The following is a 6,361-nucleotide window of genomic DNA, read 5'->3' on the forward strand; positions in this document are numbered from 1 at the left end:
CCTGCTTAAATCACATGGAAGCCTAAGTCACATGTGGTGGGAAGAGCTTGCTGAACAAGTGGAATAGGAAGGGTGGAGCAGAGCTGCGAGGAAGTGAGTGAGAGAAGTTAGGGCAGAGAGAGAGAAGACACAGGCAATCAGACAGCTCAGCTCTTGAGTGTTTGTTTGTTTGTGGGAAGGCCCCAGCAAGGGGGGCAGTAGAGGGAAGAGGAGGCTTGGGAATGGCTTTGTCCCCTGCAGTGATAATGTGTATTGACTTCTTGACTAATATGATGGATTTGTCTTGATGGTTTGGGGATGTGGCTTTCTGGTGTCTGAATAAATGTTTTTCTTCTGCCTTCTGTATGGAGAGTCTGTTATATTTTGTGATTCAGAACTACACCAGTATATTCATAGTCACCACTAGTGCTGTGAATATTGCCTTGGTGATGCAATAATACAATGCAATTTTATCTTATAATTCTAGAACTCAATCTAATTCTCCCCTTTTAGATTTCAAGTTTTCTTTGAGGCTTATTATTTTTTAGTAATCCATATAAGGGATCATAATTAATCTTTTAAAAAAGTGATGTTTCTCCAAAGAAGAGCAAAACTTTTCCACTTTGCCAAATACACTTGTGAATTTTTTCTATATTTTATCCCTTTCCTTATTATTTCTTCTTAAAGGAAATATTATGACAAGGGTTCATTTGAGGTAAATTAGTTGAGTGATTGGCATTCTATAAATTTTCTGAGTTATAATTTTTACAAAAATTAACTTTAAGTGAGACCTCAACATTTTCAGAATCTGTCTGTCATCATAAATGCCTTCACTATGATAACCATAATAGTCTATTTCTACTTCAGTTTGCTAATAATTTACTATGTTAAGTTTACTTCAAATTCAGCTCCAAAAGAAGTTCAACAAAAAACGAGGTCAAACAGAACAGGAGATAACTGGGTCCTAAAGCTGGAATGAGGTACAGCATTTACCTAATGTGTTACCATATATTTTCTGGCCTTTCTTCTTTCTCAATTTACCACCCTTATTCATTATGTAGTCTCACTGATTTGGAAGTAGAAGAATGTAAATTCTTGGATGTAAGCTTTTGTGTAGAGTTGTGAAGAAGAGAGGTCTCAATGTGGAGTATAATACTTTTTAAAGTTAGAAGGAATCTAACAGAAAGAATCTGCTCATTTTACACTTGAGGAAACTGAGGTCTGTAGAGGTTAAAATTCTTGCCCAAGGTCACAAAGAAAATAAGCATTGAAGATGGGATTTAAAACTCATATTTTCTGACTCGAGTCAGTGTTCTTTTCCCCATAATGTATTTCATTCTTTATGCATCTGCCCTTATGCCAAGAGGAGAAAAAAAGGGGATATCTGAAAAATCCTCGCAAATGGTTATATTTAAGGTGAGATTATTGTAATTGATCGGCAAAAGGTTGTGGAAAGCCCAAGGCTAAAGATTTTTTCTGACTTTCTGGTTCTGTTGTGTGAATATATGCTATTTATTTGCCATCCAACTGGGTGAACTTATTTGTGAAAATATTTGGAATATCTTTAACATAATTAGAGGTCACATAGTTTCATTTCCATATTAGAGATAGAAAAAGTGAAAGTAGAGAGGTGAAACCAAGGGAAATCAGTCTGTTACTCTGGACCCACTTGTTTCTCCCAAGACTACCATGTGTGGTCCCTAAATTTTGTATAAATCAAATTTGTGTAAGTGTCTAGAAATGTATGCAGGGAGCATACTATTTATAGGAATAACAAATCTCGTAGATGTGGAAACAAAGTTTATACAACACTTTTCTTTCAAGGCAGTAAAAGTATTTTCCCTCTTTCATAGGATAGAAAACCCTGACACTCCAAGATGTTAAATGACTTCTCCAAAGTCAGATTTATAATAAGTGGCAGGGACAGCATGATTGAAATGGACAGAGAACAGAACTTGGCATCAAAAAGACAAAGGTTCTAATCCAGGGGTGGGGAACCTGTGACCTCAAAGCCACACGTGGCCCTCTAGGTCCTCAAGTGCAACTCTTTGACTGAACCCAAACTTCAAAGAACAAATCCCCTTAATAAAAGTATTTGTTCTGTAAAACTTGAACTCAGTTAAAAGGCTGCACCCAAGGACCTATAAGGCCACACAGTTCCTCACCCCTGTAATCTAATCTTTAGTCTTTGATACTTAGTAGTGGTGGGGCCATACCTGAGTCACTTAATTGAACTCGGTCTTATCTCATTTTTTAATTAAGGATAATAATATCTGCATTACCTACCTCACTGCAAAGCCAACTGATTCTCCCCTATATAACATTCTATCTCCACTTGAGATCATGTCCCAGTTGACACATATTGACTGTGTAACTGACAAAAGGCAATTCACTTAATCTTCCAATGACATGAGCAACTAAGACTATAAATTTCAGAGTTGTCAATCACCATTTTACCATTTTACCACCAGGGAGTTGCCTCACTTAACATACCCCATGCCAAAGAAATTGCAAAGTCAGTCCAAAAATGAAAAAATCTACCTCACGTAGTTGTCATCCAGTCTCAAATGTGATAGTATATGTAAAATGCTTTTTTAAACTTTAAAGTCTTATATGTTTTGGAAAGAAAATCGTTGTTATTGCGATTTCAAGCACAGGTCAGAGCTTTTTCCCACACATTATTACAAGTCAAGTCAGGAAACAGTACCAGTTTGCCCAAAGAAAATGAAGTCTTTATGGGCAGGTGGGCTTCTTAACACGAGCCTTTTGACACAGTTACACCAAAATATATGAAATAAAATATACAATATACAATATGTATTTCATAAATAAAATATGTAGATATATAAAATATATACACAGATCATGTGGTCATACTTGTCTCACAACTGGACGGTGATTGGCACTGGGGGCACTTTGTTTTATTTAATGGAGAAGATAGAGACTCTCTAATATACTGCTTTGGCATTGCCCTTGGGAATTCAAAACTGAGTTGACTTTATTTGTCTTTTGGTCATCCTTGCACAATAACTGGGGTAAAAGAAGGCAAAACATAGAAAGTTGATGTTACTACCCATTTATACTAAAATAGAGACATTCTAAAATGGAATTCTGATGTCAAGAAGAGGGAAACATAATGCTTTTTTCCTCTGCCATCACACACATAAAAAAAGTTAGTTATTATTAAGTAACAGATTTGGGATTCAAACCCAGGTCTTCTACCTGCATATCCAGTGCTATCTAAACCATGTAATGCCATATTCTTTCATTTTGAATGTGTCTGTTTTATATTTAGATTTTATATATATGTAAAATTGTTAAATACAATATTTCAAAAAGCATCATATGGAGGAGACAAAGCAATGCAGGGAACACTAGATAGAGAGTCAGATAACCTAACATTCAATTATTTCAGACATACCTGACTCTACTTGACCCCATTTGGGTCAAGACACTGCCATGGTTTTGTCATTTTCTTCTCCAGCTCATTTTACAGATGAGGAAGCTGAGGTAAACAAGGTTAAGTGACTTGCCCAGGGACACACAGCTTTTAAGTGTTTGAGGCCAGATTTGAACTCAGGAAGATGAGCCTCCCTGACTCCAGGCCCTGTACTCTGTCCCTTGTGCCACCCAGCTCTCCCCATATGACCTGGATTCAAGTTTTGGTTCTTTTTCTTCTTTGTCCTTGAATAAATCCCTTAATAACATCCGTGGACCTCAGTTTCTTCATTTATTATGTGAGAGATTCAAGCTCAGTAATCCATCTGTAAGGTCCCTCCCAACTCTAAGTCCTATGAATCTAGTTCTAAAAGAACTATTTTTTGAGGTGGCCCTTTTTTTCACATTGTTTAGCATATCCAATAAGAATGTGTAAAAAAAAAAATCTGTTTCTTGACTAGAGACATTAGGAATGAAATCACTATCTATTAGTTCATATTGTTTCAAAAGAACCACTTTAAAATTTAAAGACAATTTCATTTCATTTCAATTCACTTACTAGAACTGTGTGAGCTGGGGTGAAGGCCATCTCTACACTTTCCTTTCCACTTTTGTAAAATGAAGTTAGATTAACTGTCATCTAAGGCTCCTTCCAGTTCTATCATTCATTGATATTCTCTTTCAACAAACATTTATTCCACATCTACTATGGACAGAGCATTGTGTTAGATGCTAAGAGATATACAAAAATTAAGAGACATGGCTCAATTTAATTAAAGCCTATTCAACAGTCATTTATTAAGCTCCTTTCATATGCCAGGCACTATGCAAAACACCAGTGATACAAAGACTAAAATTCAACTGTTCCTTCCTCCAGGAATTTAGTAGGAAAAGGGAGAGAGACCAAAATAACAGAATTGAAAATACAGTATGTAGTACACTTGGTCACACAGGACTTCTATCAAAACTCATCTGAATTAGCATGAAAACTGCACTGGCGTGCCAAGGTACCAACCCAGGTAATTCTACTGGGCATGCTACAACAGCTATTTAGAGAATGACAATGAGGGCCATTTAAGATTATTTGGAATCCTAAATGAATTTCAATTTATTCAATTGTTAGTATATCCAATTAGGACAATTTTGTTACAGTTCTGTTCTAAATATTTGATTAAGTAACCACTAAATCTAATGGTAATTTGTCATCTTGGCACAGCAGCTGAAGCAGAGGATAGGCTTATGTTTCCCATCGCTCTACCACATCCATGACAGTTTTGAGGGAAGCGGCTGTAATTGAACCCACTTAATCTTTGAACGCATTTCTGCTTGACTGCTCAGAATCTCCAAAGAATAAAGGCTAAGAACAAAAACCTTCAGACCAGGATAGAAAAGAGTAAAGTTAAATGTATCACCACTTAACCTTTTCCTTGACCCTGGCCATCAGAAGTGGCTTGGATTTGAGACAGTGACAGGGAGGCTAAAATGAAGTCAACTTAACTCAACAGTTAGTATCTGCCATAGTCAAGGCGTTTTGCTGGGTGATGTGAGAGAGAGAGAAACAAGGAAGAGCTAGTCTTTTCCCTCATGATACTGCCACCTCTCTGTGAATGTTTCCCTGGGATCCTACATGGAGACAAAGATTGACTGTCCTGCTCTTGAAGGCATAGAAAGTTGGACACGGGACAAAGGAGTTTTGGGGTAACTGGGAGACCATGGGAAGTCTCAACAGAAATGTACTTAAAGCCTGAAGAGACATTTAAACATTAGCTTTAAGTGGATAGATTCCTTTGATTGTACTACCTGAAGAAGGGATGGGCTCCAGAGACTTTTAGAGGCTTCATAATAGTTCTACTATACAAGGTGGTACAAAAATTACATTTGCCCTGAAGGAAACATAACTATCTGTGTTACACATGTAATGTTCCATGTCTACAGCACAGAATGTCTCTATCAAAGTGTTTATCCTCAGGCCTGTTCATGGAAGAGAAAGTCAAAGAGGGCAGCTTAGGTCAGTTTCTTATAGAATGATAGGATTCTAGAATTTGGAAGGAAACTTAGAGGCCATTAATTAATTAATTAATTAATAGCTCACCATTCAATAAGAATTTATCAATTGCCTTCTAAGTAAGCACAGAGCACTGGGCTAGGCACTGGGGGAAATATAAATTCCTTGTTCTCATGCAATTTACTCAAATCCCATCATGACTCTTTTCTCATACACCAGCCTCTACTTGAATATGTCTGCTCATGAGAAGCTCACTATATGAAAAGATAACTCATTCTATTTTTGGTTAATTCTAATTATTAGGAAACTGTCCCTAATATTGAACTTAAACCTGCCATTTTGTAACTTTTGCCCACTGGTTTTAATCACATGTTGTGAACAAATAGCTGAGGCATTGGGTTCCTCTCCCGATAACAGCTTTTCAAATATTTGAAGGAAGGTAATGTGTTTTCCAAAGTCTTTTGTTTTCTTTTCTTTTCCCAGCTTAAATATGCCCAGGTCCTTCAAACATTCCCCCCTCATTATATTCCTCAGTAAAGGTTACTACTTTCCAATATCTCAGAGAAAATGAAGTTCTAAAATCAGAGCACCTGCTACTTCTTACCTGTGGAGCCCTTAACCTGTCTGAGCCACAGGCTGCTCGTCTATGACATACTGCTCTGAGTAAGAACCCAATCCTTAGAGCACACCCATCATGGCCTGTCTGGTTCCAGTCCACACAGAGGCTTCGTAAACCTGCCTGTGGGCATGAATAATGGAGGACTCTCACAGCTACTTCAAAGAAAGCTCAGGCATCCTCCTGTTCTGGTCATCTTACTATGTGGTAGTGAAAAGTCTTTTAATTGTCCGCTGAGCCCTAACTGAATGTATTTATACAAAAAGTTTAAGATAATTCTTCACTCTCTTCTCTCAGGCCTTTGAAGAGGAAAGATAAGTACA

Source organism: Notamacropus eugenii, chromosome 4 (assembly GCF_028372415.1).
Source record: "Notamacropus eugenii isolate mMacEug1 chromosome 4, mMacEug1.pri_v2, whole genome shotgun sequence".
NCBI lineage: Eukaryota > Metazoa > Chordata > Mammalia > Diprotodontia > Macropodidae > Notamacropus > Notamacropus eugenii.